Below are 24,248 nucleotides of genomic sequence, written 5' to 3'. Positions count from 1 at the left end.
AGAGACTATCAGGAAACAGAACCAAACAGAGAAAAACCTCGAAATAAATATACAAAGAACTCAAATCACAACACAGATTGCTTTAAAACCTTAGACAAGACGTGTTCCATCGGCTCATACTCATGTATATAGGTAGGTCAGTTGTGCTAGCTTGACTTTGACAACCTTAACATTTAGATGTGCTGTGGAATTTGCTGTGTTTCGGTTCAGTAATACTTCTGGATTATTCTTAAACGCTACATCAATAAAGTGGGTAACTGGCCACATCCAAGATGCTTTCAGCGCTGAAAGAGAGAAACAATGGAGGAAATGAGAACTGAAATCATTCAATGTTTAGTTTTTCAGCATCACTCTTCATTCATAAATTCTCTCCCCCCTATAGTCAGTCTTTAAAAAGACAATGATTCAATATCAAATCCACATCTTTTGATGTATGGTTATCTTATACATATTTCCGCCATGCTGTGTTCAGATTACAGTCAAGAACAGACTGTTTTGTTCTCTGGTGGTTTGCCTGCTACCCCCATGCAGTTCATTAATTTTCTCTTTAAATTACAACAGCAGGAAGCCCGTTTCAAATGGGAAGTCAGGCAAAATCAAAATCACCCTTCTATTTATTTTACTTTTTTCATCAGAGATCCCAGAAACCAGTTGTAAGTCTTCTCGTTTGTTGTCAAAAGAAACTGCATATGGAACTTATTGCTATCAAAGCTTCCAACTGGTTTTTCTATCAGAGATGAGATCAAAAAATGAAATACAGATAGAAATAAATGCTGCGTCTGGAGATACATGTTAGAAATGATGGGATTTCACAAAATCTAATCTTGGAAGACAAGTGTATGATTCCCTCATCTTTATCTGTGTTTCAAAAAGAAAAATCTGCTCCAGATGGAACCAGGGCTCAAGGCTGAGATAAAGGATTGATTGATTTTTACGGTGCCTTTGCAATCTGTTGATCTACCTTTTATTTATTTATTTTTAAATTGTAGAAATACTTTCTGGGTCCTGAAATTCGACTTCATTTCAGGGATTTGATTACTGATGAAAATATGTGAGTAAGGCTGAAGATACCAGCTTTCCTCCTGGAGCAAAGTTTTGATGAAAGTCAGAAAAGACGTCATTGCAATGTCTTCCATCCTAGCAATGTGAAAAGAAGACTGGTGTAAAGATTTCTAGTAATATCTACAGCGTCAGAGCCTTGGTTTGTACAGACTGGAGTTTATCGTTCAGTAGTTTTATGTTGCTTTTCTGCTTGTTTTTCAGCAGAGGATTAAAGTATTGATATTTTGAATCGTTTCTCCCTTTGTTTCCCAAAAAAAAAAAGGGGTCCAGCTCTGACATCCATCCATGATTTCCAACTGTGAGGCTGCAATGTATTTAGAAACACAATAGGTCCTGACAGTTCCAGTTAACTTTTCTCCTGTGTTTCCCACTAATGCAATGTAACAGAGTAATCAGTGGATGTCTGAAGCTCTTCATTACAACTGAACAACGGCCACAGGTTGTTTTGCTGGACTTGGGAAAAATGGTAAAACCTGTTGTTTTAACAGCTCTTTGTGGATGGTCTTCAGAGGAATCTCTTCAAGCACCTGAACTACTGCAGGCTACATGCTATGTGTCAATCAGTGTTGCACCTGAAGCAGCTAAATGCCAACGCCTACCATTTGTGGAAACAACTTCCTAGTGTTTTTTTCCAAACTAAACCTGACTGTAAACTCTTCTAGCAAAAACTCAGGTAAAAAAGAGGATTGAGTTCAGAAACACCTGCATCCTTTAAAGCTGTCATAGCTCTATGGAGGCTAATGGATAGCAGGATTATTTTAACAGCTAAAACCACTTACGTTGCCAAATTATATGTTAGGTTAAAAGCTGAATATCCTGGGTGCACATGCACTTTACATTTGTTTTTTTCTTTTTTTTGTGGCGGTGGTGTGGATTAGGGGTGATGGAGAAGTTTTAAATTACCCCAAATAGGAAATATTGTCTATTTCATGACAAGAAGCTAAGAAAATAAAGGTTGGCATTTTTTTCCCAGTGTGTGTACATATTTGGTTTCAGTCGTAGTTTCTAAATATAGCGGAGACCTTCCATCTAATGATTGTTCACATCAGTGCTGGGAGACAACAGAGCAGCTAATGCATGTCCTCATCCTGGAGAGCGACAGCGGGAGGAAAGGAAGTAATACACTCAGCTCCATTTCACAAGGCCAAGATCAAAAATCTCTGCTTATTGCTGCTTCTCATGCCTCCTCTTCTTGGTTACCACAGCAACCATTCTTCATTTGCCCTCTGAACCCATAACACTCACCTCTCACCTCTTTCCGTCCGGCATTTTACGCCAACTGTGTACTGCAAGAGTTTAAGAAATTCTCCTTATGAATTTCTTAAACCCTCGCTTTGGACTGGTGATCAGAAGACTTTCTGAAATTACTACACTCTCACAAGCTTTTCTTATCTGCTGTGTGCCATGTAGCTTAGTTTGGTCTTAAAGCTGGAGAAAATGTACCTTATCTACCTGAAAATGGTCTTCAGGTGAACTTTTCTACAAGGGGAAAAGAAATAAATGCTAGATTAAATTAAAGGGAAAACAGTAATTTTCATTCCATGAATGACTTTTAATGACGCTACGCAAACAAGCTTATTCACATGTGATTTTAATTCCATTCTACCGTTTAACTTAAACACTGCAATTGTGAAGTTTTGTTTTCTCTACATTGAAAGAATATTGGGAACGTTTTGTGCACGTTTATAATGGTGTCTGCGAACATAACGTCGCGATTTCGTCACGTTGACGTCAATGAGGGAGGATTTCAGAACTTCGGATGAAGTCTGCGGCAGCCTTAACTTACTTGTTGAAAGTTGCCGTACTTCAGAGTTTATCTGCCTTGACCAAACATTCAGCTACTTTTAAGATTACTGACAAAACTTTGGAGAAGTAGAAGTGGGCTAATGAATTATGTACTAACATTTCAAAAGGGTTTTCTCAACTGAGCAGCAAAGCTTGAGTCGTCTACTTGGCCAAGTACAGGTCATTACCAAGACAGACTCACAGAAGGGATCTTACACACTCTCGCTCAGTTACGTATGCCCTGAGGCTCACCTCCACTGCTGTCTCTTCCAATAGAGATCTACTGCTGCCTTAAAAAAGTCTCATTCTGGATCTGGATGCCTTTATGTAAAATCTAGCAGGTGATTCTGTTTTTTAGCACTAAACTTGTGCTAACCACTGTTCCTCTATGCTAGGCATCCAGCAGCAGAAACCCCCCCCACACAAATATAAAGTCAGAAAATATACCATATCAACAATTGATAAAACCAGTAAACATTACATTTTGATGAGTGCCATCATCAAAATCATTGATATACATGAACTATAAAAGGTTTCTTTTATTTCTGCCACTGCAGAAGACAAATACTCCTCTGATGCGCGATAAAATACAATAACCCATGCCATGAAGCAGCATGGCTCATCATGCTTTTATTTTGAAAACCGACGCAAAATGAAGCAGTCATGTGACCCATGCAATGCGAGGCATCGTTTGTTGCCAGTCACGTGGTTTTCAGCAAGATGACATAAGTCTATGCGGGGCTTCATCGGACACGCCCCCTTTTTACTCAATACACACCTGAAGCCTGGCTTCAGATGGCCAATCACTAACCTGAGCTCCACTTACTCCCTGTAGTAACCAAACCTTCCTGGACCTCCTTGTTGGCTGTCTCCCTTGCTCCGATCCTTTGTGAACTGAAGAACTTACCTGTCCGCCCTCCATCTCAGTCCCTCTGTTGGCCTAGCAGCAAAAAATAAGAAATATTGTAGAACTAAGAAAGTAGTTCTACAACTCTGAATACAAATGACCTGCAGCCTGTTATTAAGCAGGTAATGTCCGACTAGATTAAGGAAACAAACTGCAAATCCATTTGTAAGGTTTTCCTTAACTACCAGAAGTTGGTGACCTCTATTTCTATTTGCCCTGAGGCGCCTGTATCACTCCACTTACCCTTCTGAGAGCTGTTGAAGGACTCACCATCTGTTCGTCCACAGTTCCCTGGGCAGCCCAGGTTTAACCTATACAGTACGCAGTCGCATATCACTGCCGGACTGCCAGGTCTTCCTCATCTAACTTTGATGGTGTCCTTGCAGAAGCTGATGCATTTATTTTCTTCTAGTTTTCTGACTATTTATTCCTTTTTATTTTAAATTTGCTTCCTTTTTTTTTCTTTTTCCAGGCACTTTTGATTTGACTTTCCACAGTGGACTCCTTCGGTTTCTCTTTCCATTTATGCTCATGATTCTTCAACCGAGACCGTTGAATAAAACATGTTCCAAACCATGCCTCTGTTTCTCATTTTTTGAATTAAGGTTTTATTTGCTTTTCTGTGTTGTAACAAATTCTTTTATATTCAGTCAATAAATAGAAAATATCAGCAATCAGTTTTTGGAATATTAAAAGGATGGAAGATGAAAAACCAGCCCAAGCGTGAACACATGTACATGTTTTGAGAAATGGGCCAAAAAGAATATAATGAGAACATGTCTGCTTTTGTTTGTACGTTGAAGAAAAGTTAGGCATGAAAGCTAACAAAATGTTACACATTTCACCTGCAGGGCTGTAATAATTAAACAGGTGTAAACTTCATGTGGATTTTTTGGGCTTTTGTTGAACTGATTTTCAATATTAAAAATATTCAAAACTAAAATAAGCAAAAAACATCTAAAGTAGATTACACTTTTACCATGTACTTTTCAGTGAAATAACTATTATTATATATGAATGTTTATCGCTGTGATTTCTGTTATTTTTTTCTCTCCCTTTATAAAAGCAGACTTTTAGAGTACTCTCCTCAACCCATTTCAACTCCATTTCCCCATGTTTCTCTCACCTTTTTTTTTTTTACATCTCCATGTACATTATATTTAGAATAAACTCAATTTTATATATATTTACATACACACACTTTATTTATGTAGAGCATTGTAGCAAAACTCACAATGCTCCACTTCTGATAATGGATCTGCTAAGACTCACCTTAGGATTCAGACGTCTCGTTGTCTTGTCACGTAACAAGACACGTTAAAAAACCCCAAAACGTTAATGCATGTCTGTTAATTTTTTTTTTTTAATTAGTGGTTCTGCCTGACATGAACATTGCTGGTAAAACACAGGCACTTCTGAAATCTGAAGTCAGGTCTTCAAATTTTTTATTTTATTTTGAGCGGGAAAAACTGAATAGTTTTCTTTTGCTTCACAATTAATTACAATACTTCATGTCGCATATAATCCCCGTGGTTGAAATGTGAGGAAAGGTGTTTAAAGTTTCAACATGTATGATTTTGTTTCTCATGTCGCTTCCTCAAATAGCTTGACTTTGATTTTAAGTTTAGTAGCATCTTACCTCAGCTGGTTGCAGTACGATGTATCATTTTCCTGAAATCCAAACATCTAAATTTAAAGCTGGCATCAGAGTGACAGAAATGTCCCTGACGTAAGGAAATGCAGTGGTGGGAAAGTGGAAACAGATATTTCTTCTGAGGGAAAGAAAGGGGGAAAAAAAAAAACAAATAAGTTGAGCGTAAATCAGGCAAGCGCCTCATCAAGGAAGAAAGAAAAACGATGCAACACGAACACAAATCTCCTCGTTTTGATAAAGATTCCTATACGAGAATACATTACATGTCAACTCTTTAATCCAAACAAAGGTGTGGGTTAAATTAATCTTTATTTTATTAAAGAGATTAATTTCTTCAATAAAAATGAATCTTTACCTTCTCAAAATGTTTTCTTTAACATGTAGTTATAGATAAATGGGTACCTCAGGAGGTTAGCTGCTTCTGTTTTGCTATTATAATATTTCTTGTTTGATGGTAATGAGGAGGTTGTGGTCTGAAGGTTCAGAAATTATGAAAGTCCTTCAGCATTTCCCACCGTACACCTCTCTCTTCTTCTTATATAATCATAGAAAACTCGTTAATTAAAACAGCTAGCATTTAATAACACCATTCTTTGTGGCAGGTTTAATGAGTTAATAGCAGCAGTGTAGCATGACGCATTTTTCGAGGAGAGAAAGAAATGAAACCAAGATGTTAGCAAAGTTTTCGGAAAAACTTTAAATGTAAAACCATAAGTTTACATACGCCACTAATTGAAACAATGAGAAAATTGACCCAAAAACTCTTGTGAGCAAAAACCTTAAAAATCTTTTCCAGTTGTCATCTATTTTCTAATACAACATAGTGAAATTTCCATCAGCTTTCTAAAACCTTTGAGTTTTCCTTCATTTAATTACAAAGTATTACCATCTGTTTACTCATTAAATATTAGTTTCCCTCCAGATTGGCTTATCAATCTGGAGGGGAATAAATTGTTTCCTTTCTTGTTGGGACTAATTGTTTCTGCATGTTTTAAATAAATGATAATGTGTCTGGCATTAACTTTATTCTTTGAGTACCTTAAAGTGACAATGGAGACAATTTTGCAATTCACAATTAATTTAATGAAACAGTTTAAAGTAAATAATTCATAATATTATGAATATACATGTACATACATCCAAAGCAGAAAACATACTTAAAAAAAAAAATCCAACTACTTGTATTTTGTTATAGTTAATTAATAAAACATTTGAGTTTTAGGCTACTACAATATCATTAAACTCCAAACTAACTATAGAGATTAAGAATAATGCATTCAAAGAAATGTCGCACCAGTCAAAACTGAATGTTAAATAGTAGTTAAAAACGGAAACAATGCAACGCCGTAGCTAACGCCACAAACACCGCAGAACTACAGCATCAGAATCTCATCGGTTCTATCCAACAACTCTTGAAAGGCTTAAGCAAAGCTGCATGATCGTTTCACTTAATCCGATTAATGCGTGTAGGCACACAAAAAGCTTCTGGGGTTCAAATGGATGCCAAAGAACGAATCTGTCGCCGTGTTGTAATCCTGTATTATCTATGCACTGGTGACTCCATGCAGCACCACAGGAATCGGAGCAAAGCTGTAGATGTCACACACCAACAGTGGACAGGCCTTTCTAGCTAGTGGCAGAGGAAACACAAGTTCAACGAATGAAACAATGTTGGGAGGCTTTAGTTCAGCCTAATGCAGGAGAAACGTGACCTGGACAACGCTTTGGCTAACATCCTGTCTGCAAATAAGTACTCCTGTTTCCCATTCTGCTGTGAAAATGTTAGCATACGCTGGAGCAAACTTCTTACCCATTGCTGTGCGTTTGATTTGTAGAAAGAACTGACCATTGAATTCAAAATCATTTCTTCTTAAGTTAATGCCCAGCAGGTGAAGTAGTTCCTTGTCTGGCCTTTTATTATTAGGATATTTAATAAATAGGGTTTTTTCCCCCCCTAAAATTAATACCTTCATTTATATCTATGTTTGTGTATAAGCTATTAATATCCACAGTAAATAAAATTGACTCGTCAGGTAAGGCAACTGATTTAATTTGATCTACAAAATCATATGTATCTTTAATATAACTACTATGTAATGGAAATAATCAATACATTTTGCTTTATGATAAATTTCACTGCTATCAGAGACAATGGGCTTTCTCCATTGCTTTGGTTCCTTGTGTATTTTAGGCAGCAGTAGAACCTTCTGGGTCTGGGTTCAGAGGAACCTCAGTTCAGTCGTCTGTTTGGCATTAATACATTTCTTTTTATATAGATCACCAATACGTTTAGCTACTATAGGCTTAGATTTTTACAATAGGTGCTATTTGTCATATATATAACTCCATCACTTTATGTTACTGTTACTTTGTTTCAGTGGTTATAGAAGACTCTTGTATGCGTGAGCGCTGTGTGTCGGGTTCTGGAGGAAAACCATTAGAGCTGCCGTCCGTTCGTTGAGTTATAAAAGACAAAACTAAAGCTCATCCATTCCACAGTATTAAATAATTATTTCCTTCCTATAAATATTGTTCTCTGTCCATATTTACAATAGAACTGCCTTTATCTGCTAATGCAAAAAGAGATGAAAATAGCACTGAAAGCACAATAGCACATCAGCGCACAGCCAGGTTGTGAAACCCACCAAACTCACATCACCTTTGAATTGTCTGGTGAATTCAAGCACAGCAAAGAGGTGCCAGACAAACACATTACCTTACTCACAGTAAATAAAAACAAGAGTGTCTCAATATTTCATCTGTCATTGTACAAAGAGCCTGGGAGAGCAAAAAAGTAGGCAAAAGTCAAGAGTCTCCTCTCCACATGTCAATCTAGAGCAATTTTGACACCAGATATCAAGTGTCTGACTTCAAAGTGCACAAGCGCCCAATTTTAAGACATTGGACGTGTTTCTGTCGCACAAGTTGAATGCAGAGTTCGTTCATTTCCGTTGCCAAAACTAAAGACAGGCTACATTTCTAAAACAGCACAGAAAATCAATGTCATCATTCACAACTACTTCTTCTGTTTGCTGATTTGCTGGGAGAATCCGCGGATTGTGCTGTGAAGCAAGACTGTAACTGAGCAGAAAGTGGAGGAAGTCAGTGACCACGATAAGTTCACGTAGGTCCTGAATTGAAATCAGAAGTGTTTTTAAAAGGTCTTAAAAACTTTTACTGTTAATTGAAACAGAGCAATCCCTGACCTACCTCATGTAAAAAATGTGGTGTGTAGTTTGAGGTGATGCATGTGACACCCCAAAAATACAGGCATTGTGTCTCATGTAAAAAGCCCAATCTGTGTCCATTGTTGAAAAAAAAACAAAACAGAATTAAATAAATGAAATTAACATCATGTTACATTTGAGGTACTATGTTGCACCTGATGAGCTGGAAATTTCACCAGAAATATTTGTGTAACTGTAGGACATAAAGCACTTAACAACTTTATAAGATATTAATGAAAAAACACTGAAAACATGTGAAATATTTCAACCGTTAGTTTTAATAAGTCTAACAAGAATACTAAAACTTAAGTTTTGAAGTGATGAGAAAGCCTGGTGCTGATGAGACCCCATCATCCTCTAATTAGAGGACTTAATATTCCTTCTGATTGAGCTACAGGTGTTATGGAAATTCAGCCGCCGTTCCGCTCTGTCTCTGTCGTAGCTGAGCTAAGAAAGTGTCGGTGTTAATTTTCGGGTAATTACTTGTTCACAGGAAATGGAGCCGCATGACGGGGGAAGAAAACGTTTGAAGGAAAATTGGCTTTGAAAAATTTCCAAACAACGTCATTATATTATAAACATGTAATCTTCACAACATTCTGCAATTTCTTATGATCTTCTGGTTAAGTGACTCATTTCCTCTGGACATCTGTGTCTTTGTCTGGAATTTCTCAGTTTTACTCGGGTAAGGAAGATCTGCTGTGTCTTTCTGCAAAGTCTTTGAGGTGTCAAATCTCCATTTTTAGATGGTCACACTGGGTTCTTAGTTTGTAACAATTTGGAACATAATTGTAGGAAAGAAATGGAAAAAGGAATAAAAGTATTTCAAAGTCTTTTTCCTATCACATTGTCTAAATATTGTCTCCTTCCCTTTGTCATTCATTCTTCCATTTGTCCTGTCGTCCTTGTTCTCTGTGACAAAGTGGTTAATTTTTGTATTTATTTCCCTCTTGTCCCTTAAACATATTTCTGGTTCACTTCATCTTTCTATATAGTTGGTCATCATGCTTTAAATGAAACATTGCTGTTGTAACTTTGCTTCACTCACTACGCCGGGTTTGTTTGTGGTAACATTACGTTACAGTCTGCGTCCATGTGAATGTTTTATTTAAAGCTACGATTTCTAAACCATTAGATAAATATGAATGTTTATTTTATCTCAATGTGCATTTCTAGTAAATAGTTTTTTTTTGTTTTACTCACCATTGTTTGTCCCTTGAGATGCTGATGCCTGTCAGCTGTATGGGGGGGCCAGCCCAGTATTTCCTGGGCTGGCATCAGTGTATGATGTCACTGATTGCATCACTGGGTTATACCAAATGGTGTTTTGAGTGTGTGGCACCGCTGAGCTGGTTACGTAGCTATGGACACTGAAGAGACGATGGAGTACGACAAAGTAAAAACTTTGATTATTGGAAAATTTGAGGTAAGCATTGAGATGTACCGAATGAGGTTCTGGGCCACAACGGTGAAGGATGACGAGATGCACAAAGAGCTGCGAACGCTCCTTAGAGACCTGTATGAAAAGTGGATGATATCATTGTTGAATGAAGTTTACGCAATCTACAAGAATTTAACATGTTTTTTACAAATTTTTTTACAAGCTCACGAATGATTTGATTTCACTCTTGGTGGTACTTTTTAAATCTTGATGTCAGCTGACAACAACCAAAACAGAATCTGATCAGACATGGGTATAACCAAGTTTTAAAAATGCTGTATTTCCTGTTTTCCTTGTCAAAAAGCCCCAACTTCCTGCATGTTTGAGATGTCCTCAAAGTGACTTAAGACTGAGGGTGCATTCACACCAGCCCTGTTTGGACCGCTTTAATCAAACTCTGATGTGGGCCTGTTACAACCTGGCTCATTGAGCTGTAACAAAAAACAGGGAAACACGGACTTCAACAATGATTAGGCTCTTTATTGAGCATCAAACATGAAATAAAACAAGCAAAATAAACCAAATAAGCAGGGGGCCCCTGTGGCCGATAGCATTGCCCAAAAAGCAGGTGGTCTGAGCAGGGGGTCCTGCTAAAGGAAAGAAAAGAAAGCAAAGTCTGGGTGGGCATGTTAAGTCAGGCAAGAGCCAATCTGAAAAGCAGAGCTGGGCGGAGATGTCAGCTCAGCCCCAAGCAAGCTTCAACTCAGCTCCACCATCCCCACCACCTGACAAGTAGGAGCACGGCTGCTTTTATAGCCAGGAGACCCTGGGCCCAGCGGATCCTAGATGCCACTACTTCCAGTGTGAATCGGGACAAAGAACAATTAGTGTCAGGTACAGATCCCAGTGTTGTAGTACTCGAGATCGGTCTTGGTCTTGACTCAGTCTCGACTTTCCTCTGTCTTGGTCTTGACTTGGTCTCGGACCCTAAAAGTCTTGGTCTTGTCTCGGTCTCGGGTTAGGTGGTCTTGACCACAACACTGACAGATCCCTCCATGTAAAGTGGAGCGGATGTCACAGAATCAAAAAAATTAACTCTAGTCCGCCTACAAACCTCGGTCTCAGTCCAGTGAAGGTGAACCCTGGTGCGGTTTGAATGCATATGTGGTGGACACCAAGCAGACCAGAGACCGGTCCAAAAGCAGGAAGCAAAAATAGCTTAGAATGCCCTAATCTATTTTTCTTAGGGCATTCTGGATAAATACAACCAAAATAAAAGTGTGAGTCAAGCGCTAGACAGAGAAATGGGTTGTGGTCTTTTACCAAGGACAAAAGAGAAATCCTACAACCGCTAAAATATCAGCTCTCCATTTTTGTGAAGAAGGAAGTTGCACTCAGTGTCTTCAGAGGTTTTTGTGTCATTTCCTTCAGCGGTTCAGGGTGGAGAGCCATCAGGCAAGGTGGATTTTCAAGAAGTGAACCACAGCAGCTGAAAATGCAACAAATGTAGCAATTTGGGCCAGTGAACCAGCGTACTGGACTACCAAGTGTGAAAAAAACAACATATGAAAAAAGTGAGCAAATACTGGAACAGAAATAGGTGGGAATTTACTACACTTTTAAGGCAACCGTGATTAATTTCTCCTCAGTAATCATGATGCACAATCTTCACATTGTTACATTTCTTCTTGGCTTACGCAGGAGTTGATGAATTCCCCTCCACTTGTAATCTGATTGAAGACCATATAAGAAATCTCTCATCTTTTTACTCCTGCTTCCACACACATTCACATTTTAAATTGTACATTACATCCTTTAATTCTACTCAAACAATTTCGAAGTGCCAAGTAACCCAAAGGAATATCCACATTAGTTGAGCTATTTTAGTTTGTTTCCTGCAGGCCCAGTGATGAGCGCTGTTCTAATATTTGTTTTCGTGTGCACAGCTGAATCAGAAGCAGTCCGGATTGCTGAGGAAACACAACAACTACAGATGGTCCTATTTCTCTCAGAGTCGGTGGGAAATGCCAAGCCTGCAGCGATGGGTTGAGATTACTGTTGATTGTGATCTCGCTCTTCCTCCTCAGCATAAATTGTCTATTTACTGTTTTCCTCCTGGCCACTTAATGGCTTCATGTGAGCCGGGAGCACTGCTACGTGCTCTAACCATTATGATGAGCTTGAAGGAATTTGATTTGATTTACAGCACATGTAGTGCATTGTAAAAATATTTGCACCTCTAAAACATTTTCCTGTTTTGTCTCTTGCAACAAACTTTAGTGAATATTATTTAGACTTAATGTGACTGACCAACATACAGCAGTGCACAGCTTTGAAATGTACAAAAATTACATGATTTCTCTTTTACAAATGATCTAAAAACAAAGTGTGTGGTATGCCTGTTTTCAGCTAATTTTGTCACGACACTCCTAAATTAAAATATAATCAATTACTTGTAATCAAAATATAAATATCGATTTAAATTCAGCTGGTCTGTGAAGATCTCAGGACATTAGTGAACAAACAGCAGTAAGCTTTAAACACCTCACAGAAAAAAAAATACAAATGTGGAAATTACACAGACATCACAGCTGAGAGGAGGAAATGCTTGAAGTTGTAATATGTCAAAAATATCTAGAGGAAACTCATTGCAAAATAAAAAAAACAAAACAAACAGTTATCCAATGAAAAAGGAAAAAATCTGGGATAGCGTTTAGCTTTACTTCAATTTCCAGAAGTGTAGTTATCTGAAAGGTGTGTGTCTAAAACAAAGTGAGGCCTGGCACCACAAAGCTAGCTTGGAGCTGATACTTTGGCACTGGGAAGATGAGATTACAGAGGTTTCCCACAGTCAGGCTTTCAGGGACATGAAGACTTCCTCTGGTCCAGCGGACCCCTCAGCATCAAAAGCTTCCACAAACTTCCTCTCATCAGAAGTCTTCTCCCTCGCTGTGATGCTGGCATCCAGAAAACCCCCCCACAAAAAACATCCAGCTTTATGTGCATAGTTATCATCAGCAAGTAAACAAACAGCTGTAGAATATAAAGTGACTGAGTTCAAACCAGACGTCAAGGAAATGATGAAGTTTGATGAGGGGGATTTCAGCAACTTTCCAGCTCTTGCAACAGTTCCACGTCAAGTCAAACCCCCGGTGATCCTTGGAGACGGAGCGGATTTATCAGATTTAAATCCAGCGAGGAGGACTTTGAGAGGACTTCTCAGCAGATCTCGGTGGGAATGATTTCATAGGGTGTGAGTTTATCGGCTTAAATTTAATCAAAGGCGAGGAAAACAAGACGAGGTTGAAAGCAGGCACAAATAAGACATGTAGGTTTTCTGGCTTACAACTCACATCTACTGTCGAGAACTTAATAATTTAAAGACGTTTAGGTGTTTACTGTCTGCTTTAGGAAGTAGAAAAAAATATGTGCAGCTTTGTTTATTTATGAGGGTGAGTCTGCTGGGTTTGGCTTATGTGGTAATGATTCTATCAAGTTTAATAAAAATGTTTTTGCACAAAGTCCTTTGGTTTTCTTAGATTCATTTCATGCTATAACGTCGTTCTTTCATCGAAAACATGCTCAGGCTCATTCATTCATGCCTGAGGAATCCTTGAATCTCCCATGGCAACCGTCTGGGGATTCTAGCGGCAGCAGTAATTAGCAAACACCTGGTGGAGCTCATCATGTGAACTACAACGCTTGTAAGAACGATTGTAAACGACATCATGGAGAAGCATGGCTGTCGTGACGTGCTGAAGGCAGAGTGTCGGAAAGGGTAGGAGCTTCTTAAAGAGACGGAGACCAATTTAAAGGCGTCAGATGATACGCAGAGAAGTTGTTGTATTTTCAGAAATGCATAGTTCCTTGACCTTGACCAGATTATCATAATCTGGTCAGAAGTTCCTAACAAACATAATCAGAGTTTGAAACTCAACTCACCATCTCTGCTGTACATACCACGAATAAACTACAAATGTATCCTTTCTGGAAAATCTTCAGCATTTTCTATGAATAAATATCTGTGGTGTGAAGCTGTGTGGCGTCTCAACATGTGCAAATTTAGCAATTTGTATTCTACATCTCTCTTAAGATCTGTTCATGATTGCGTTCCCCCTTCAGTCACAGGCCCTTTATCTGCAGCACCCAAGATAATCTGCACTCAAACATACAGATGCATAGACTTGATTCTTGGGAGATGGTGTGTTTGTGTGTGTGAGTCACATCAAACCGTGTGAAGATTTCTGTTACGCGGTGGCAGGAAAAGTCAAGCGCGGTGGACCAGGCTATGCTTTTCCTCAGCATCAGCAGGCAGGACCTTTTAACCTCCTGTATGGCTACAGAATATAATGAGATGAGTCTTCGGTTATTGTGGAGCTTTATGTTACAGTATATTTGAAATGAGATTCCTTCCCTACATAAAGCCATTTTCCTTTCTGAAGACAACAGTCCCAACACTCTTTAATCTTCAATGTGGCACTCAGTGACTGTTTATCTGAGAGTAAAAGGACTTGAAGTTCAAAGCAAGGAAGATGTAAGAAACGCCACCGCCTTTCATCGAAGTGAGCATGAGCCGCTCGTTGGAACGAGGGGAGCAGCCTGCAGAGAGCCCTCCAAAGTGTCGTTTGGGTCACCAATGGGAGTTGTCTCTAGGAATAAGAGGTCTCTTTTCCGTTCCTCTGCTTCTGATGTTCTCTCTCTGTCGACAAGTTCTAGGTTGAGACCTTCCTGTGTTCTGAACTAATTAGAGTCTAACAAGTGTAAAAAACCCCTTTGACTTTGTTGAGGAGTTCAGTCTGGCAGTGTGGGCTAAAATGTTGTAGTTAATTCACCAATCGCCTACAGTTGTTAGTGGCAAGAAATAATGGTAGTAAATTCATCACAAAACTGAAGAATCTTATAATTTAAAGGTAGCACAAATAATGCTTACAGATTTAGGTATTTAATGGGTTAACTAGCACAATAAGGAATCACTGGACATCATTCCAACCACCAGAAAGCAGAGCTTGGAGTGGATTCCTTGGTATGTGTGGCGTACCATGATTTCCAGACTATAACTTGTGACTTGATATGGATTGATATATATTTCCTGTGTGTTCTTATAGCTAACAGGACCACATGAGTAGATCTTAACTCATTAAGATTCTTATGATGAGGCTGGGATTCAGGCACGTTTCAGGAGGTGAAAGAAACCTGACCTAATAAAACCTGTGTGGTTTCCGCTTGTAGTCCCCCTGCACGGCGCTGCATAAATTTGCATATTACACCATCTTTCAGGTATATTTCGTGAATTTCCCAGACTCCAACACTGGGCTTTTATTTCTTGAAACTCAGTGAAACAGCAGAATGGGAATAGAAAGCCCAGTGAGGGCTAGACTCAACATTACTGTCTGGGTGTTTGGCTGAAAAATGGCAAAATAGAACACTGAAGTGTGTGATCCATCCATTAGTGTACAAGTAACAAAAAGGACAGAGAAGGTTAATGGCAGAATAAATCAGAGATGGTTGATCTCTTTCAATCTTCAGTACAGCAAGTGAAACAACGTCAACCCCGTGACAAGGTTATCTCAGCAGCCCAGGCCTAAGGGGGTAAGTGGTGCGTGTTCCAGTAAGAGTATCAGAATATCTCAAGACTTTTTCTCCTTGATTTAATTTAAAGAGAAACTAACATAATATGTCTCAGATGTGCCTTCAATCAGATGCTTAGATTTCAAAAATCTATTAAATCATAAGAAATGACTGCGTAGGGACTTTTGAAGCAGAAGAGTATCATAAATATCCAATGGCATCCACTTGTAACGAACACGAAGTCGGGTCCCATGAATTTTTCATGTTTTTGACCCAGTCAGGGTAAGACGTCTAGGAAGAATTGGTTTCCAGGGGGAAAAAAACCCTCAAACTTTTGTGGTTGTACTCTCTGGTGTAAGGTTACAGAACTGATGATGCCCCTTTTTGGAGTTATGAATGACAATCTTGAGCCAATCCAGCGGTTCTTTCACCTCACTGCAACATTTGATAAAGTGAAACATGAGATTCTTATCTTGATCCTTTAGGACTTCGTCAGTGTGCTTATTTTAGAGTTAGTTCACATGTTCTAACTTAGCAAAGAATAAACTTTAAAGTACTCTTGTCAGTTTATGAATCACTGAATGGCTTAGCAGTACAAAATACATTACAGATCTATTGTAGGTCTTCTAGTTTTGGTCTTTTTTGCATCCCTGGAATTAGAAACAAACATGGAGCAGCAGCAGTCAGTTTTTCATCTCCACTAATCTGGAACAAATTTTCAGAAAACTACAAAGCTGCTGAAACACTGAGTTGCTTTAAATAAAAGGAAAATCACAATTTATTTTAGACCTTCCTGCCTTAATAACAGATTAATTTTAGTCTTTAGTCCAATTGTTCACAATGATAATTTCTAATAATTTTGATAATGACTTAAGAAAATGTAATGCTCGTTATTTGTTTTTGTCATGTAAAGCACATTGAATTGACTGTTGCTGAAATGTGCGAATAAACCCGCTTTTACATACATGAAGTTTAGATTCAAGCACTAATAATAATAGTAGTAGTAATAATAATAGTAATATCCGAGGTTCACAAAAGATTAAACTTGCTTCAATGTCACAAGGTTTCATTAGAGCCGTAAGAACAGTTCATATACGTTTTACACACATTATTCAGATTTATGCAGGTGGTATTTCTTAATTAGCTTCAAACATGAAATTTTTCTGTATTTTGCAAAGGAAAAGCTTCTCAGGTCAGTATAATTAGACCATTAGCGCAGGGGAAGCTGTGAAAGAGTTCATCTGAAATAACTCAATTATCTAATTAGCACACTGTCACCAGAGGGGCAAATACGCTTAAAATGACCCGTCATCAGTTTTGCATTTTTAATGACTTACCAAGTGAACAAAGTTAATCACATAATTTTAATGGTGTTTCTTATTTCGTGGAACTACAGTTGCATAACAGTAACTTAGTAATTTAAAGATGTTTATTTTAATAAATAAATAATTATTTTAAAGATTAAACTGATTGTCTTTTTCTTTTATTTATTTTTAACAAACTCACGTTTCTGTATTAAAATGTTTGTTTGGCCTGATGTAATATTACAGCCTTGTGTTTTTAATCAGCGGAAAACAGAAATAAAGATACGAAAAGAACAAGCTAACATTTCAAATAAAATTAAAAATTTTACAATGCTTTATTCTGATAAACCAGAGAATAATTATGGACTTTGAACCTTGTCTAGAAATCAGATTTGGACTTTTACAAGACTCGAGTTCCCAAAGCTTCACTGTTTAAATCAGCTACTTAACCCAGCAGCGTGTTTGCGGTCACACAGAAGAGCACCACCATGCTGAGAAGACCGCGTGAAATGTTGAACTTGGCAGCCGGCTCTCTTGGTCAGTTGATGAAATCTGAGCGCGGTAAGCCTGGTCTCAACCCCGCAGCGCCTCATTAACTGGCCTCAGTGAAATAATGAAGGCAGCTGATGAAAAGCTGAAGTGACACGGCTGCAGAGTTGCCGCGCTCTCTACGTAAACGGCCTAAATGTAGAAGAATAAGTTATTCCTCCTCCCCTGGTGTGTGTGTGTGTGTGTGTGTGTGTGTGTCTACTTAAATGTTACAGAGCTGCAAAAGAGCACAAGTGAAACTCATAAAGCTAAAGATCGCCGCTCAGCTGCAGAGACGCCTAATTAGCTGAGTGTTTGTTTTTGGTTTTTTTCAGATTGGATGGTTTCATCACTGCCTCACACAAATCATATTCAAGTTAAATTTATTCATAAAGGACATAAAAAATGAATCCAAGTGATGGATATAAACTGTTAAAAATACAACAGATCAACAACAAGAATCCACTCTCAAACAAATTTAAAAGTGAATGCTTAAAGGAATTTTCTCTTGCATCACACTCCAGGATTTTCAAACGTCTCCCCATCCAGAAAGGTTTCAAAACAAAGAGGAGAAATTGATGCCACTATTTCTTGCTGTGAGGCACTTTAAAACTTAAACAGTTTTTGTTGTTTCGTTATTGTTCATGGGCTCTTGTGATGAAATACGTGGCAATTTAGCTGCATCGTGTCAAAGACAACAGGAAGGTAAGAATTTATAAATGTGATGGTTCACAAAGCAAGGAAAGATTATTTTAGCATCATGAAATATTAAAAGGTTGGTGTAAAAGATTAAAGTTCTGTGCAGTCCTAATTCAAATGTTTTGTATCTCAGCAGCGTTGTGTTAAGTTTTTTTTAAATAATGTATAATGCCAGTTCACAGAAAAAAATGGCTCCTCAAATGACTTTTTTAAAATCAAGTTAATAAATTGAAATATAAAATTACATCATCCCAACCATGTACGTTAAAATTCAATTGCATACCTTTAAGAACAGGTTAACGTTAACAAATTATTTTATAACTTACTGATTTTACTCGCTGTATCTTCATACTGAGCGTAAATCCTCCCTATCCCACGTTGAAGATTGATCACTTCGGGAACAACGCAAGTAACTGTGTGTCTGAAAAAATAAATTCCCAATCTTGTGCCTCATAAAAGCCATTATTAACAGTCATGTATTAATAAAATTAGTATTAACATCTAATTTTAAACTTAAGCTTAAAAACTTGGATGTATTCTACTATTTGTTTTTGGGTTTTTGTAAGTAGCAAAACCAAGTAATTCATATTACATATGTTTAAAAAACATTATTCACTTAAGAATTAGGATTCACATTTGTTACGATTCAGGTTCGATTTAAAACGTCCCAAAATCAATTTAAAAAAATAAATGTCAGCCTCCATTTTGTAATTACGTAGAACATGACATCACAACGCAGCCGGTACCGGAACCGTGAAGAAAGCACCAAACAAAGGGGAAACTAAAGGCCACGTTTAAGACCAGCTTTTGGACTCATTTTGTTTTTTACCAAATGCCCTAAGAAAACCACGCTTGATATAAGCTTTATTCTGCCTAATGTTCACAAGGTGAAGAGTTTTTACTTTGAAAACAATCCAAATTAGCGTAGCCAAACTGCGACACGTGTTTTACGCAAAAATGCGCTAGGAGGTCAATGTTGATAATTCAATGTTTAGTTCACATAAAACCAAAATTAAATTGTTGGACCTACATACAACACGTTGTGGGTTTGTCCAAATCCAGGAGCCGCATCCTTTGAAAGACCCGACCTAGCTAGTAAAGACCAAAGAGAGGTTCAAAAAAGCCTAAAAAAACGTTTAACTTTAGTACTGCCAGATTTCCACACTTTCATTTAAAACTGTACTTCCAATCTCCCACTTGCAATTTTTCCAAGAACAAACATCTCCTTGGTGTTATATAAAGTAAAAACACTGTATTTTAAGGCTTAAAAATATTAACACTTGTAATGTATTGAAATTAGTCAGATCCATTGGTCTTCATTGTTCCCATTTTAACAAAACAGAAAAAAAAAAAGAAATAAATTCTGATCTCAAAGGAGCAATATGTTTATCAGGCCTATGAAACTTTGTAGTGCTGATGAAACCCAGAACTCTCGGGTAAATTATAATGCCTGGACAAAAAGAAGTGGTGCTGATTAGTTTCTTGTCTAATCAAAACTGGCCTATTATTTTACTTCTCGTTGTAAAACTCGATGCCGTTTTAGATCCACGCTTGTAACACAGCTGAAGATTAAAAATGGGAACAAAGCAGCTCCGTTCCTCATAGAGCGGTTTGTTGAAGTTGAAGAAATAACTCATGTTAGCTCAGAAAGACTTCACATCTAAAGCGTGAATAATTTCTATCCCCATAATGCAGACAGATGGAAGAAGTACTCCTACAGAAGTTTCTGAAATGAAGAACTTTCAGCCCCTGCTGGTTTCCTTTGGTTTGGATTAAATGTTAAAGCAAGGCCAAGTTTTCTTTTCATCTGATTTCTCTCCAAATGGTTCTGCTCGTACTCGTACAGTGCATAAACTATTAAATATCTTTGAGGGCTGTGATTGTGATTTATTGTAGATACTCGAGAATTCTTTGGCCCGCAGGACGAAGCGTGTTCGCCTCGTTTCACTCTATGATGCTTTTAAGGTTTCATAATTGAAGCTCATTACAAAATCTAATTAAACTGGGGATAAAAACATACTGGCCCTATTACTAATCAGACATGTCTGGGTAATACAACATGTTAGTTGTGTTTGGCCTATGTCGTCTTTTTTTGTTAACGTTCATATTTCAAAACGCAGTGGGAAAATCTGCGAGGCAGGAAACACCAGTTCCTAATAAGGTAACGGCTTGCGGGTAAAACAACGGGGAAACGTCAGGCCCCACAGGCTCTTTCCTGAACGTTTTTAGCGCTGATTCATTTCCTGCACCCTGCGGTATGTGATTCTTCCCAAGAGTTTCAAACTAAATATGGAAAGTACAAGCTAAACCAAGCACGTCACATTTCAATTGTAGAGTTTAATTTTAAACGTTTGATTAAAGCCTAAGACAATGAGATTGAATTATGTTCCTACCACTTCGCTGTAGCACTCATCTTTTGCCTCCTATGCTCAGGAACAAGCAACCCCCTCCTCCAACATTTTGAGGTAATGCCAAGTTTTATCATCTCTAAAAGATAAGAGAACGTTTAAAGCAGAATTGTGATGGTCTTGAATGCTCGGTTAATTTGTGTTTTATTGACTTCTCTGTTGCTATTTGTATTGCTTTTATTGTCTTGTTCATGGATAACTTCTCACATGTTGATGTCCTCAGTTTGTCCCGATGAGTAGTTTCTCAGTTACTCTTTAGGCATTTTCATCATCAAACCAAACTTTTCCCATAAGAAAAAGCGCTTATGGGCAAACATAAGCATATTTATGTGTTTTAGTTTGCCAGTAATTTTGATGTTTGATTAGCTAAGTCCTTGACTTCTGGTTTGACCTTTCTGCTTTTATTTTCTAGTGCTGTAGTTTAACAGTTATCTTGTTTTCTCCCAAATACAGACGTTTGTACAGTAGTTTGTTTTTCAAGGAGCAAGGTGTTGAAACATTGTTTCGTCTAACAGTGGTGATATGTGAATTATAATGCTATAGTGAATGGAATGTGCTTTAGAAGTAATTATATCTCATAAAACCATCAGTGAAGTTGTATTCTTGTTAAGAGCAGCGTGGTACATTTGATCAATTTTTTTAAAAAAAAACAACAGAAAAATTAGAAACTTTTCACACAGAGTATGTCTGGTTCACAAGCACGAAGATTGAAATGGTGCGTTTAATTTCAGTCTGCAGTACAAACACAACGGAGAAAACTACAGAAAATGTTATGTTCTGTTAATCTAAACAGAGGAACAAAAAAGGATAACGGCCTCACAACCTGCTCTGATCTTTATCTTACTCAGCTTTCTGAAACAAGACCCAGTACATGCACATATTCTAAAACATCAACATACCATACCAACTTTATTTATAAAGCACTTTAAAACAACCACAGCTGATACAAAGTGCTGTAAATTAAAACACAACACAGCAAAAACTTATAATTAACCAGACATTTAAATGACAGAAGTGGATTTAAAAACAGAGTATGTTAAGAGGAAAAAAATAACACAGCTCCACCTCCTTATCGCGGTGCAGCCATTAGAGCCTTGGTTGCGCCGTCTCCAGTTCTTAATCCAATGCCTTGACTTTTTGTTGCGTGCTTTTTGGGTTAAAATAAATCCACAAACTACAGTTGGCATTGTTTTTTTTGTTTGTTTTTTTTGAGGGATTTCATGTCTGGAATCAGAATATTGGTGAGTGAAATCGGTTCCTGTGTGGTGTGTTGCTCCTGCTGTGTGGCTGGACCTTGTGTGTATAACTTATCTTGGATGTGTCCTTTCTGTCTCACTTCTCACTCTCCCAACTGCTGCTGATGTTGCTGCAACAAAATTCTCCCCCCTCTCTCTCCTCCAGCTCCTTACTACAATCGGTTCCAGTGTTGGTTCTTTGGGTTGTCCGGATCATTCTTTAGCCATCGTCCGTGTTGTTCAGTAAAAATAGAAACCAACAAAGTAAATAGTCTTCCCTTCCAACTGAGCTCTGTCAGAACCACAACAGAGTTGTGTGACACCAACATTTATACCAAACTTACTTCGGTCGGCTGGTTTCCCACTTGGTCCTTCCCTCAACTTTAACTTAATTTCACACAGAACTACCTTTCACCCTGGAGGCGTCGTCTTGTTTTATCATGTTACAAAAATGTAAAATGAATCCATTCACAAACACAGAACTCTTTTCTTTAATATGAACATTTTCAAAAACTAATGAAATTAAAATTTTACATCTTTGCTGTAAAGTTTAAGTTAACATAAAATTTACTTAAAGAAAACATTAAATTTAACTTTCATTGCTCCAACTCATATCTTGGACATCTTCGTCATCTTCCATTGTCTGAGTGGTGGCATTAGTTTTCTCAAAACACATACAGCACTTTCAACTGAACATAGTAAAAATAAATAAATTCTTGGGACAATCCACACCATGAACAATAAAAAGATAAGTACTGATACATTGTCTATAAAATGTATTGACTTTCTTTAATCCATCCATTCTCTTACACCTTTATCTTATTGGGATTGGAAAGGCTGCTGGTGCCTACCTGCAGCAGCCAATTAGCAACAGGCACAGTACACCCTGGACAAGTCTGTCACAGGGCATCACAGCCATGCACACACACCAAAGGAGAATTTTAGAAAACCCAATTAACCTGACTGTGGGAGGAACCTGGAGAACCCGGAGAGAACCGACCTCAGACAGCTGGAACAACATGGGGGAATTTTTCACCCATAATTCAACAGCACACATTTTCAGTCTAAAAGAAGGATTATATGTCTTTTGTTCTCAAAACTTTTAATATTTTTACTTGCATTTTCAATCTGAAAGCAGGACTTTCATGTCTTTCATCTCAAAACTTGTAGTGTTTGGACTCAAACCTTGCTCCTCACGCTCCTGCTCGCTTACGTAACATTTTCTGCTTGCTTTTGGAGCAAAAAGGCACCATCACCTGGCAACCTCTCAGTGGATAGAAAAAAGGTGTGTTTGTTTCCTTCTAGCAGGCGGGCCTGTGTATGGGTGAATGTGGCTACTTTCAATTGCAGCAACCTGCACCACAACAACAGCTTCTGCTTTCTGCTCCATGTGAAGCTAAAAACCCACCAACAGTTGATACTGCTTGTTAACAGTATTCTGATCAACTGTGTTACAACATAAGTCATGACCTGATATCAAGCTAACCTGAAAATGTGTGCTCTCAAATTATGGCAATCAGTAGTAGCCACACAGGCACACCCACTAGAAGGAAACAAACGCACCCAGTACAACATTTACATCTTTGTTTAAAAAGCAAGCAGAGAATGTTTCGTTGATGAGCAGAGAGTTCTGCAAGAGCACAAGGAGAAAGGTTGGAGTACAAACATTGGACATTTTGAGAATAAAGGACGTAATCCTACTGACTAGACGGGAATGAATATTTATCCAATCATTATTTCACATCTAAATGAGTGTAATTGTCATTATTTTGTGCAGATCAATCTTCAGTTTGATATTTAACAGTTTTATGTATTTCTTTGATCAAAAGTGAATCTCTTTTCTTTTAATCACAATGGATTTGTAAAAACAAGACGAAAAAAAAAAACATTCAAGAACCAAAATATACTTTGTATATACACTACAAATACCTCATGATATACCATTATATCATGTTAATTAAGATTAAAATATAAAACAGAAATAAAACCAATAATCAACATGATATGCTATAAATATATCTATCATCAGAGTAGAAGGCTGAGCAGCCTTCCAAAGATTGAATTTTTGATTGAGCAGCCACCAGTTTCTTCCTGAGTTTGTCAAGTTCTCCCTGCAGGAAGTTGATTTTATGTTGGCTGGCCATCAGCAGCCTTTCCTGGAAAGCTTCATGGATACTTTTTGCGATTGATTCTCGAGAAGCGGCAGGGTCATTGCAAGGATGCTGTAAGAAAAACAAAATCACTACGAAACATACTTTACAATGAACACTAATACGTAAGTGAACAGCACCAGAAATAAACCCTATTAAACAACTGATATGGAGACTATCCCATCACTCTAAATGCTTCATGTCACACATGCTTAGTTTGTGAACAAATGTTTAAAACAGACAAAACTTCTAAAGGTAACTTAAATCTTGACAGAAACTAAAGAAGTCTTCTAAGAAGACAGTCGCATATTAAATACATAACAACTGACTCTGCAGTTGT

At 37.8% G+C, this 24,248-nt stretch overlaps 1 long non-coding RNA gene across 1 annotated transcript; it reads right to left on the bottom strand.

The window, feature by feature from the left end:
• Nucleotides 1-3,492: 3,492 nt before the first annotated feature.
• Nucleotides 3,493-24,248, bottom strand: LOC107837207 (uncharacterized). The gene is made up of 3 exons (XR_001663212.1): nt 24,238-24,248; nt 9,268-9,274; nt 3,493-3,578 (listed from the first exon to the last, which is right to left on the bottom strand). It is a non-coding gene; the product is annotated as an uncharacterized LOC107837207 (long non-coding RNA).

The sequence above is a fragment of the Poecilia formosa genome, unplaced genomic scaffold, assembly GCF_000485575.1.
Source record: "Poecilia formosa unplaced genomic scaffold, Poecilia_formosa-5.1.2 Scaffold4, whole genome shotgun sequence".
NCBI classification, from domain to species: domain Eukaryota; kingdom Metazoa; phylum Chordata; class Actinopteri; order Cyprinodontiformes; family Poeciliidae; genus Poecilia; species Poecilia formosa.
The sequence above is the reverse complement of the archived record's forward strand: the minus strand, read 5'-3'. Positions and strand labels throughout refer to the sequence as shown.